This window comes from Elephantulus edwardii, unplaced genomic scaffold (assembly GCF_000299155.1).
Source record: "Elephantulus edwardii isolate Elephantulus edwardi_28Jun2011 unplaced genomic scaffold, EleEdw1.0 scaffold00014, whole genome shotgun sequence".
Classification (NCBI taxonomy): domain Eukaryota; kingdom Metazoa; phylum Chordata; class Mammalia; order Macroscelidea; family Macroscelididae; genus Elephantulus; species Elephantulus edwardii.
The window spans coordinates 24,230,721-24,243,581 of NW_006399764.1; positions in this window are offsets into that span (position 1 = coordinate 24,230,721).

Below are 12,861 nucleotides of genomic sequence, written 5' to 3' on the forward strand. Positions count from 1 at the left end.
CAATGCAGTATACATCATTCCTCCCCTCCTTTTCTGTCTTCCCTCAACCCTGATGTCAGTCCCATTTTACAACAGTGGCCCTATGTAATATTTGTCCTTTTGTGACTGAGCTATTTCACTCAGGATAATGTATCATGTTCAGATACAACTCCAAGCTGGCCAAAGGCCCCAAGTATCATCTTCATGTGATCACATCTCTCCCCGGGGTGGTAAACTTGCACAGAATAGGGCTACATTGACAGAGCACCGTGACACTCCAGCAAGTTTGCAGAGACACAGCTCAGGAGAAGATTACTCATCTCCCTTCCATAGAAATGCAAGCAGCCAGAGCAGTGCCATCTTTGAATTAGCAGGACATCAATGTGTAAAGAGGAAACCTGAGTCTGGGAACTCTGGGACCCTCGAAGGGCTCATAAGAACCCAATCAGTCGAGATAAAGGGGCTCTGACAGTACCGAGGTGCACTGTGAATGTCACATGACCCTCATGTTACAATGCCAGGTGATCACCAGCCTTTGCAAGCACCCCAGGACCTCTTGAACCTACATAGACCCACGTGCACCCACATCCACGTCAGGAGTCAAGCATTCAAGTGCTAGCCAAAAGGTTGGAGCTTTGAGGCCACTTAGAAGACAAGCCTGGCAATCTGCGTCCTGAGGTCACGGTGTTGACCTGGCAACCTATCTACTTCCTGCAGTAACAATCTTGAGAAGCCTGTGGAGGGTTTCTTCTCTGAACACAAGGATCTTCCTGAGGTTAAAGCCACTTGACAGCGAGTAACCACAACAGGCATGAGGAAAGAGACATCTGCTGAAATAACAATAACAAAATAGTCCACAAGCCTCCAACTAACTATCTTTTACAATGAAGCATGTCAGGTGCGAGTGGAGTGAGGATTTGAACTCAGATGTTGTAGTTGGCAGGTTTAATAATCGTATGTGAAGACTGTCGAGCTGACTGGCAGCCTCCTAACCCGGCCTTTCTAAGTTGCTGGGCGCCTTCCTCACCTCATGGTTCTCTCAGCCTGAGGAACGAAAAATGGGCCAGACTCCACCTCCATGGAACTCGGCCTGCTCAGAGGAGAGACCATTAAGTGGCAAACAAATGGGACAGACAAGTTACTGTGTGAGAGAAGAAATATGTACCTGAAGGCCACAGTTTGCTGTTGTTTTGTTTCCTGCAGGGATTAAAAAATGAGCTCTCAGTTCCTCAGGTTTGCAAGCGATTTCTTTCATTCCTGAACTTTCCATAGGCTTCTGATTCATAATGTGTGTCCTCGGCTGATTGTCACAGAACACGAACCTCGCCTTGCCAAACATAATGGAGGCCCCAGCCCTCTGCTGACATTGTGGGGAGCATCGCCTGGCCTGCCGATGATGTGAACAGCCATACAGAAAAGAAGAAAACAACTCAAAGGAGGGGGAGGGACAGACTCTGAGGGAAAGAACCAACTGTCTGGAGTCTCAGTTCTGGGATTTCCTCCTGCTTTTGTCTGTCTTTGTATACGAGCCCTGGTGGTACAGTGGTTACTATCAGCTGCTAATCAAAAGGTCTGCAGTCCCAGCCCATCAGTTATGCAGTGGAAGAGAGAGGTGACTGGTTTTGTAAAGATTTTTTTAAAAAACCCAACAAACTAGCAACCAAATTCACTGCTGTTCAGTGGATTCCAATTCATAACTATCCTACAGGCTGCAGACTTCTCCCTACAGCAGGTGGGGAGTTGTGAACACTTGTCTTCTTCGTCAACAACCAAGCACAAGTGGACCAGGGCTCTGCTTTCAAAATCACGACTCTGGATACCTCAGGGGAAAGCCATTCTCTGTCCGAAGAAGCTCTGGTAGCACAGTGCACTGTTAACCCAAAGGTCGCAGGTTTGAACGTACCAGCTGCTTCTCAGGAGAAAAATGGACAGTCACCTCTAGTAACGATTTAGTGTTTCAAAGACCCTCTGAGTTTGAATCAAAGAGACTTAATGACAGTGGGATTTTGATCTTTTATGGCATTGCTATGAGTCAGAGATGACTTCATGGCCGCATTTGTTGTTTTTGTTTTATTGCCTTTGTACATTTTAGGACCAGTAAGATAAGAAGGTGTCAGAAGGAAATAGGTTTGGATTCCCTTTCTGTTTCTTTTATTCATCAGTTTTGTGACTTTCAACAAGATTTCGCCCTTCTTTGATTCTCAACTCCCGCATTTCTCCAGTGGATGTCATAATGTCTCCTCCTGTGAAGATCAAAACAGGACGAAGATGTGAAAGAATCTGAATTCACTCATGTATTCAACAAACACAGCTTGTACTTCAACCAAGATCCAATCTCCTATCTCCTTGTGGCTGTACTGAAGCCTCAGTCCAAGATCTGGAGAAGCCATTGAACCTCACGCCCTTACTTTTCAAACTTTGAAAAGGACTGCTGCAGGTCATGCTGGGGGCCTAGTAGGAATTACACTACAAGCCAGAGGCATGCAGTTTGAATCTACCAGCTGCTCCGAGGGAGCCAATGGGCATGAGCCTTCTGTGCCATGTAATAACAGCCTCTCCAAACCCGCTGACGTGCCGGCTATGAGTCAGCTCTGACTTGACGGCACAGAACAACAACAGAAGGACTTCAGCAAGAGCTGTCCTTTTTGATTCTTGCAAGGGAATTATTTTGGATTTAAGTAGGGAAAGGAGAAGAGAGAAAGAAAATGGGGGCCAAGATGTACAAAATTACGACTGCTTTGCCAATATTAGTAGAAGCTGTGAAGCCATTTCTAGAGAATTTGATTGCCTTGTTTTCAAGATCATGGTCACTGGAAAGTTATTGTTTGGTGCCATTGAGTGGACCACTCATAGAACAACATCTTGTGCCAGTTGTCAGATCTCCACCATACCCAGACCCGTTGTTGCAGTCTTTGTATCAATTCATCCTACCGAGGATCTTCCTCTTTTCCAATGATCTACTTTCCCTAGCATGGTGTCTTTTTCCAAGGACTGACACCACCTGACAACATGCCCAAAATACGTGAGATGAGAGAGACTAGCTAAATTGAAATCCTAGTAAGTATTGGCTGTGGAACAATGAGCCAGTCGTCAGGATTCCCTACATCTCTTGTCACAAATATTAATTCTTTTAAGGAAAATACAGATGGTCTCTACAGTCTAAAGGCTAAGCAATCGAATTAATAACTTTAAGTATGAAGAGAGTCTCTGGGTTACCATGCTAACAACCATAAGTTAGTGGTTTGAGTCCACTCAAAAGTACCTCATAAGAAAGGGCTGGTGATCTGCTTTCAAAAAATCAGTCACTAATCAGTCACTGAAAACCCTCAGTAGCACAGTTATGTGTTTATATACATGTTATCACCATGGCTGATTGGTTGATTGATAGATGAGGAACAAAGGTAGCAAATTTCAATGACTTGTCTAAACTCTGGTCAGAACAGATCCTGTATATAAACAATATAGAAAATAATCTACATAGTGCTGATTAAATGCCTAACTTAACATTTCACATGTATGTATCTTTGTTTCTGAGACTTAGAAATATATCTGTGCCTTATGTTGTTGTTGTTGTTGTTGATTGCCATCGAGTTGAGCATCACTCATAGCGACTGTGTGAACAAAAGGCCTGAAGCATTTCTATAACTACCGTTGTTTATCAAAGTTCATAGCGCTTCCAGAGGCATGTTGTTTAGGAAGTGGATGCTACTCCTGTTTCCAGATGCCATAGCTAATGTAATAAATGTAGGTTTACACATGTAATAAAGACATTTAAACTCCAAGGGAGTCTATCACCTAGGTAAAAATCCTGGTGATGATGATGATGATGATGATAATTACTGTTGTTAAATGTCATGTGCATTTGAGCATTTTACAAACATATCATGTATGAGCCTTGAAAAAGTCCATCAAGTCAATACGAGTCCTATCACCAGTTTACAGATGAAGAAACTGAAGCGTGCAGAGTTAGACATCTAGTGCAAAGCCACCCCGTAATAGTAACAATAGGCCTAGGTTTGGTTTGACTATTGCGTCTGCATTCTCATTCATGCTACAGGCTAAAACTCTAATCTCCTGTTGAGTCTTCAGCTCCCTGCGGCCTGGAGGACCCTGAATGACCAGTGAAATGGAGCATCTCACCTGGTCCTGAGGGAAGTTAGCCTTCTCGGCCCAGTGTCCTACACTGGACTGGCACAACTCTTAATGAAGTTCAAGGATACTTCGCGATCCCGTCACTAATAAGAGGTGGGTAGCATGGGCCGTGTATGGGGGTGGAAAGGTTGGGTGGGATGGGAAAGCACAGCAGACTCTGCCCTGTGGGTGAGTGTGAAGATGTCCAGGCCCTCCAGGTGGAGGCACCTCTTCCGCAGGGTCCTCAGAAAAGTTCCTTCAGATATTTGAAAATCAGCGTGTGCTAATTCTGAAAGGTAGTTACTCTTCCTGGAAATTGACCTGCCCCCTTCTAGGGAGGCAGCTCGCACGATGGACTTCATAGGAGTGATTAAGTGTAGAGAGATTTAAAAGGCAGAGAATAGTAATGTTCACTGGTTAGATAACATAGAAGAACCTGACCTGTAAAACTTACTATTACATACTAAGAAAACAAAGTTTACTAGGAAAAGGAGTGTGTCACAGGTGCAGACAGGAAGTGAGACGCAGTGAGGAAGGTGAGGACTATTCTGATTCTGCTCTTAACCAGGCTGTGCTTAGGGTGAACGTTCGCCTTAGTTCGTAAGGCTATTACCACAGAAATACCACAAGTGGATAATGTGACCAAAAGGAATTTATCTTCTCAGAGTTCAGGAAGCTAGAAGTCAGGGCCTTTTTTAGGGAGAGATCATCTTTCTACTTCAAATCCTTCTCATCAAGCACCCTGTAATTACCACTAATAGTGACCTCATGTGACAAGGTAGAAAAAAAAGGGTTTCTAGACTGTACTCTTGATGGAGAAGGTCACTGGGTCTATATCACAGAGCCACTGGGTGGGTGGGTTTGAACTATCAAACTTTATGTTAGCAGTTGAACACTTAAACATTGTGCCACCAGGGTTCAGGCAAACTTTGAAGTTCCTGGCATGTTGAGAAGTCTTTAGAGTAAGCACCTTTGCACGTGCCATCAGAACATCGGAGAAGAGCGCTGCTTTGATACAGTGGCCAACAGTACGGGCAAACATGAGGTTTCTGACCAAATTGGTGGAGTGAATTCTTTTCGAACCACTTTTACACTTATGAGAATGTTGGATTTTTCTTTCAGCTGTTAAATGTAATGCCATTACACCACTGGAACAGTTTGTAGGGAGTTGCAATGATAACCCAAAGGCCGTGTTTCTTTGGTGGGTCGAATTTACTGGAAGCTCTGAAAACCTGCTAGAGGGTAAACTATGAGTCATGCCCAATGTGAATAGTTGATGCTATACCTTGTTTCTCTTGGGAAACTTTCACAATTTGAAAATGTGCTCAAAACACCAAATGGATTTTTCTGCCCTCTGTTCTCCCAGAATGATGAATTGCTATGGTTAAGGTCTTTTCAGTCCACTACTTTATTGAACTTGAGCCTGAACTTGACAAGATGGCTGAGGATATCATAGTCAGTCCCATTTTTTTTTTATTCCATTGCAAATGCTTCCGTTCATTCACTCATTTGTGATTATTAGTCAATATCCTTTTGTGATCAGGAATGGATATTCTTTTGGACTTTCAGGGACCAAAGATGCATTTAATAACCTCCTCCCTCTACATACTCTCTGGGAAGTTGGATTTCACGACTCTGAACCAGCTGGGCTCTGTTACTTCTTTGGCTACTGGATTCAGTTGTTGTTCTGCTCTCAGTTTTAGGGGCCATGTACTGCCATAGCCTCAGCGTAGAGCACAGAGCGTGGCTGCTGGGGGGTACATTCAGTAAATAGTTTATGATTTACTGTGTTCTATCTAACGATCTGAACACGTCAACTATACACTCTATGTCCTAAATCTTCACCTTATCCAGACCTAGTCCTCAAATCAGTATGTTCATTTGAACTCCATAAACTTGTTGCCATTTGTTGTTGTTGTTGTTGTTATGTTCATTTGAACTCCATAAACTTGTTGCCATTTGTTGTTGTTGTTGTTGTTGCTGTTGTTAAGTGCCGTCGAGTCGTAGGCGACTCATAGTGACCCCATGAATGAAAGACATGGATACTTGTATAACTTTCATCCTTTCTCCAGGTTCATAGGGTTTTCGAAGCAAGCTATTTGGGAAGTGGTTATCTGACCCTCTAGCAGGTTTTCAGAGGCTGTAAATAACATGGGAGGACATTGCCCAGTTTTCTCATGTACATTGGAACTCCTTACCCACTAGTCCACCAGAGTCACCAGCAGAGTCTCAAACCAGAATGAACCCACTTGAAGCCCAGTTCTCAACAGCAGTTGTCACAAAAGACAAGGTCAGAAGGAGCCCGCCATATTTTACCACTGTCTGGAGTGAGAGCACAGGCTCCAGGCGAGTTACTGGATTAAGGTAGAATGTGTTATTTATAGATCTTAGTTATTTATTTCTGCTTTAACCAAAATACCTCAAATGGAGTTCTACAGCAAGTGCAAATGCCATTTATCACAATTTGTTGTTATTTTTATGTACAGTCAAATAATAACCAACTCATAGCTGACCCTCTATTGGGTTTTCAGAGGCAGTAAATCTCATGGGATGAGTGTACCTATCTTTCACTCAAGGGGCAGCTCGTGGATTCAAGCCACCTGCCCTGGGGTTGGAAGTACAACTCCTTAGCCCTTCGAGCACCAGAGCTCCTTACAATTTGGGAGCCTGTACGTTCAGGGCACTGGCTGTAGGGGGAAGAGTTCTGTCTTGGCTCTGGAAGAAGGCCCTTCATGATATTCGTGGACCTTGGCATCCATCTTCTCTCACTTCTATTTTTTTTCTCTCTCTCTAATCTGTTCATTTTATATCACAAAGGAAATTGGCTTAAGACACACCCTACACCGATGTAGCTTTATAACAAAGAAAACCTGGTTCCAAATAGGATTATATTCACAGGTGCAGGAGTTAGACAACACGTATTTGCAATGGACACAATTCAATCCATCATGTTACTGTGGTGTTGTTAGTCAACTCAAAGTTGTCTCCAACTCATAGGAACCTATGGACAGAAGTCTTGCTCGATCTGTGCCAACCTAATAATCTCTGCTATGCTTAAACCCACCCATGGTGGACTGTGTTTGGTGAAGCTCCCTGATGAAAACAAGCTTGGAAGCAGGAGTGGCATCCACTTCCGAAATAGCTTGCCTCCGGAAACCCTATAAACCTGGAGAAAGGATGAAAGTTATACAAGTGCCCAGGTCTTTTGTTCATAGGGTCTCTATGAGTCATGTACGGCTTGATGGCACTTAACAACAACAACAGCATAGAGAGAGATCAGTTGGCATAGTGGACAGAAAGTGACACTACTCAGCCAAAGATCTGTGGCCCACAGGCCTGTTTTTAATTGTTTTTGATCAAACATTCTTCTAGGTCATATAGCCCTGCTCTGTCCACTGGCTGTACAGAGGTAACTAACTCACGGTGGCTGTGAAGCTGAACACTGTGACACTGATGTGTCAAATGCAATAATGGTTACCCATGGTGGGGACAGAGTTTGGTGAAGCTCTCCAATTAAAACAAGCTTGGAAGCAGGAGTGGCATCCACTTCTGAAATAGCTTGCCTCCAGAAACCCTATGAACTTGGAGAAAGGATGAAAGTTATACAAGTGTTCAGGTCTTTTGTTCATAGGGTTGCTATGAGTCGTACTTAACAAAAACAACATGCTTAAGCTCGTCAATGCAGTGACCATGTCAATCCATTCTGTCAGGGGGTCTTCTTCCCCCTCAGTAATCCTGCCCTCTTGCAATTATGGTGTCGTCCTCCAAGGACTGGTCCCTCCTGAGAACATGTCCCAAGTACGTGAGATGAAATCTCCCCATCCTCACTGCGAGGCAGCGCTCTGACTGTACTACATCTGTGTTGGAGACATGCGTGTGCTGTTTTATAAGTCAGTGATATATTCAATACTCCTCACCAACCCCGCAGTTCAAAGGCATCAATCCACCCTTAGTCTTCACTATTCCTCATTCAATCCGTCGCCCAATCAAAGCAGTGCCTACTTGAGATTTCTTGATCTCTCTGAGCCCTCCGTTCCCGGATGCATGTGTCTGGGAACATGCCCACTTGCTCTTTCACACATATATGCATCCACACACCGCCCAGGGACTTGCTCACAGCCAAAAATTCTGTCCGCCTACCTCCTGCAGTGTCCTGGAGGAAGACAAATCAGGCCGATGGAAAGTCAACAGCTGCATTTGATGGTCTGGCTCACTTTGCGCAGCCAGCTTAGCTCATCATGGGTGATTATGTTCTCATTTCCACCCTCTAGCTGTAAAGGGAGAAAGGTCAGCAAGTCTGGGATCCATATACAGCTGTTACAGATGTTTATGGAAGAATTTGATATACGGCGTCTTTCCCAGAAGTCAAAAAGGAAGAAAAGAACAAACTTATGGGTAGGATATTAAAATAAGCTCTAAATTAGCGGCAGCAAATGATCAGATTTTTTTTTTTTTGTTAACTGACCCAGAACATTAAATTGATTGTGTAATTTAGCATCACTATTCTATTTGATATCTGCCTATTAATACTGCGCACTTCTACCTTAGAGTCAATTGCAAATTCTGGAAATGGGAGAACATATTTATTTCCCTTAGAATTTGCAATTTTCTGCCATCTGAACCATTAGTAAGTAATCTGAAATATCTTTCTTCAAGGGGAGCTGACTGCCCCAGGAGACATGCTCATCACTCCTATTTGCTCTGGCTGGCCTTCATCTCATTCCCTGCTTCAAGAGACTCAAGGGATGTGGAGACTCTGAGACTCTGCTTTCAAACTTGGAGGAAGGTGCTGCCTTCCCCAGACTCCTTATCCTGTCTCCCAGGGAAAGTCAGAGGCACAAGAAGAGGGAGCTATTTTTAGCTGTCCAGTGGAGAAGAATGGATGCTGTTTTACCCAGTCTTTTTAAAAAATTTAGATGCCTGGACCACTCCGTTCAACTATGGTATGATACCTGAGAGTTTTAGGGATTTAGAATTGAGTACAACTTGACAGAACAAAGTTGATTTTGTGTTCAACCATTCACACAGAGCTTGCTTTAGACTCAGACCAGGGTAGTCCAGCTGACTGTGGCTTCTCACACTCTCCCAGCGAGTTTCCAAGGCTGTAAATCTTTACAGAAGGAGACTTCTCATCTCTGTTCAGAGAGGCAAACATTCCTTTAAAAACTCACCAAATCCATTGCCATCAAGTCAATTCTGACTCATGCTGCCGTTGTTGCTATGTGCTATTTAGTCAAGACAGACCCATAGCTGACTCTCCAGTGGGTTTTCAGAGGCAGGAAATCACATGGGAGGAGACTGCTCATCCTTCTCCAAGGGAGCAGCTAGTGGATTTGAACTGTGTGCCTTTGGGATTGTAGCACAGCTTCTTACCACTAGGTCACCAGAGCTCCCTGTTCTGGCTCACATTGTCCCTCTATCGGGGCTTTGAGGCAATAAATCTTGAAAAGAAACTGCTCATATTTCTCCCCTGGAGCAGTGGGTGGATCCCAACCACCAACCTTTTGCTAGTAGCTCGACATTTTACACATTATGCCACAACATTAATAATAATGCCCACAGTGTAAGAACACTTTTCTCACACCGTCCCTTGATTTTCCTTTCTATTAACCCTTCTAGCCTAGCCCTTTCTGCCTTTTAAGCTGTATCCTTGGGAAAAATGTTGTCCTTTTATCTCATATATGGTTCATTATTTTAAGAAATTAGTCTCTCCCTGGTGGTGGTGTTCAACTTCTAGGTCATAATTATGCTGAAGGAGTGAGTTTTGTGTGAGGCTTGAATTACATATCTGAGATTTTAAACAACTTCTCCAGATACTGCTACTTATTGTTGGACGTGAATGAGTTAGAACCCCAAGCACAACAGAACAATAACCGCCCTGTACCATCTCAGCCACCAGAGTGGCTTCGCATCTGTTTGAAAATGTGCTTTTATTTTTCGTGGCAAGACCCACTACCACACATATATCCATTCACAATTCTACATGAACTCTTCAATAACGTAAGTTACGTACTTCATATGGTATCACTATTCTGCTCTTCTCATATTGTTTGAGTATTATTAATTGTCATTCTGCCCCTTGTTTTCATCTGAGCTTTAGACCCCAAGAAGTGCTAGTGGTGGAATGAGTAATGTATTAGGTTACAAACAAAAAGTTCAGAAGTTTGAATTCAACAGCCACTCCAAGGGAAAAAGACTGGCATTCTTCGCTTGTGAAGACTTCCAGCCTTGGAAACCTAATACAGGGTCACTATCAGTTGGAAATTATGGAATAGTAGTGTGGTTGGATTTGGTGTTTAGTTGATATGAAAAGATTATTGCTTCTCAGAGCTCTATGCTCAAGGCAAATATTCCTTAACAATTGGACAAAACTGTTGTTTAGGTTAAGGAGTGATGGTAGCAATATGCTTAAAGCATCCAGGTGCTACCCAAAAAGATCAGCCATTGAATTTACTAGCTCTGTGGATTGAAGAGGAAAAGTGAACTCTGTGGAACGAGGTGAGGAGTGAACCCTGTGGAATAAAGGTGAGATGTGAACCCTGTAGAACAAAGGGGAGGAGTAAACTCTGTGGAACGAGGTGAGGTGTGAACGCTGTGGAATGAAGGTGAGGAGTGAATCCTGTGGAATGAGGGTGAGGTGTGAAGCCTGTGGAATGAAGGCTAGGTGTGAACTCTGTGGAATGAAGGGGAGGAGTGAATCCTGTGGAATGAAGGTGAGGTGGGAACTCTGTGGAATGAGGGTGAGGTGTGAACTCTGTGGGATGAAGGTGAGGAGTGAATCCTTTGGAATGAAGGGGAAGAGTGAACTCTGTGGAATTAAGGGGAAGAGTGAAATCTGTGGAATGAGGGTGAGGTTTGAACTCTGTGGGATGAGGGTGAGGAGTGAACTCTATGGAACGAGGTGAGGTGTGAACTCTGTGGAATGAGGGTGAGGAGTGAATCCTGTGTGATGAAGGTGAGGAGTGAATCGTGTGGAATGAAAGTGAGGTGTGGACTCTGTGGAATGAAGGTGAGGAGTGAACTCTATGGAATGAGGGTGAGTGAATCCTTTGGAATGAAGGTGAGGAGTGAATCCTGTGGAATGAGGGTGAGGTGTGAAACCTGTGAAACAAAGGAGAGGAGTGAACTCTGTAGAATGGAGGTGAGGAGTGAACTCTGTGGAATGAAGTCAAGGCTGTTTCCTTTTGGAAAGATGAATGGTCTTGGAGACGCTCTGACCAGCTCTGCTCTCTCTCATGGGCTCTTTAGGAGTAGAAATGAACTTGGTGGAAGCTGATTTGGCTTACTTGGATTGTTAGTTAAACAATAGCTTCATGAGGTAATTTCAGTTCGAGGTTTAGATAATTTCCAGGCATTAGACACGGAGGTTTCCTTGTTTCAATAAATACCCCAAGTCTGGCTTCCATATGGATTTGAATTGTGGTTTCATGCTTTCCCTTATTTTGCATCTTCTATTTACTGGGTATTTGATTAAAACATTCAGTACTGGTGACCAGGCTTTCTGATCCCAAGTAATGGGAATAGTATTCTATGAAAGCCCTTACCCCAGGCAAGGAACCTCGTTGGCATGAAATGCAGCGTGTGGACTGCTAACAGTAATGTCAGGAAATGGAGTCTGTCAGCCTCATCATGGAAGAAAGATGAGCAGTCCCTGTCATGAAGATTGAGGGTCACAAAAGCTTTCTGGATAATCCAAGTGAGTCAGAGCTGACACGATGGTGCTGGGCTTTGGTCTTCCCATGACCCCAGGCTGCAATGAATGTCCTCCTCTGATTATCGAGTCATTTTTCTCCACTGCTGTTACAGGTGAAGAGAAACCAATTGTTATTTCTTCAGTGGCCAACTCTGTGGAATGAAGGTGAGGTGTGAACTCTGTGGAATGTGGGTGAGGACTGAATCCTGTGGGATGAAGGAGAGGAGTGAATCCTGTGGAATGAAGGGGAAGAGTGAACTCTGTGGAACAAGGGTGAGGTGTGAACCCTGTGGAATGAAGGTGAGGAGTGAACTCTGTGGCAGGAGGTGAGGTGCGAATCCTGTGGAATGAGGGTGAGGAGTGAACTCTGTGGAACGAAGGTGAGGAGTGAACTCTGTGGCATGAAGGTGAGGTGTGAACTCTGTGGAATGAGGTGAGGAGTGAATCCTGTGGAATGAAGATCAGGTGTGAACCCTGTGGAATGAAGGTGAGGAGCGAATCCTGTGGAATGAGGGTGAGGTGTGAACTCTTTGGGATGAGGGTGAGGTGTGAACCCTGTGGAACGAGGTGTGGTGGGAACTCTGTGGAATGAGGGTGAGGAGTGAATCTTGTGGAATAAAGGTGAGGTGTGAACTCTGTGGAATGAAGGTGAGGAGAGAACTCTGTTGAATGAAGGTGAGGTGTGAATCCTGTGGAATGAGGGTGAGGTGTGAAACCTGTGGAACGAAGGGGAAGAGTGAACTCTGTGACAGAAAGTGAGGTGTGAACTCTGGGATGAAGGTGAGGAGTGAATCCTGTGGAATGAAGGGAAACAGTGACCTCTGTGGAATGAGGGTGACGAGTGAATCCTATGGAATGAGGGTGAGGTGTGGACTCTGTGGAATGAAGGGGAAGAGTGAACTCTGTGGGATGAGGGTGAGGTGTGAACTATGTGGGATGAAGGTGAGGTGTGAATCCTGTGGAATGAAGGTGATTAGTGAATCCTTTGGGATGAAGGTGAGGAGTGAACTCTGTGGAACGAGGTGAGGTGTGAACAATGTGGAATGAGGGTGAGGAGT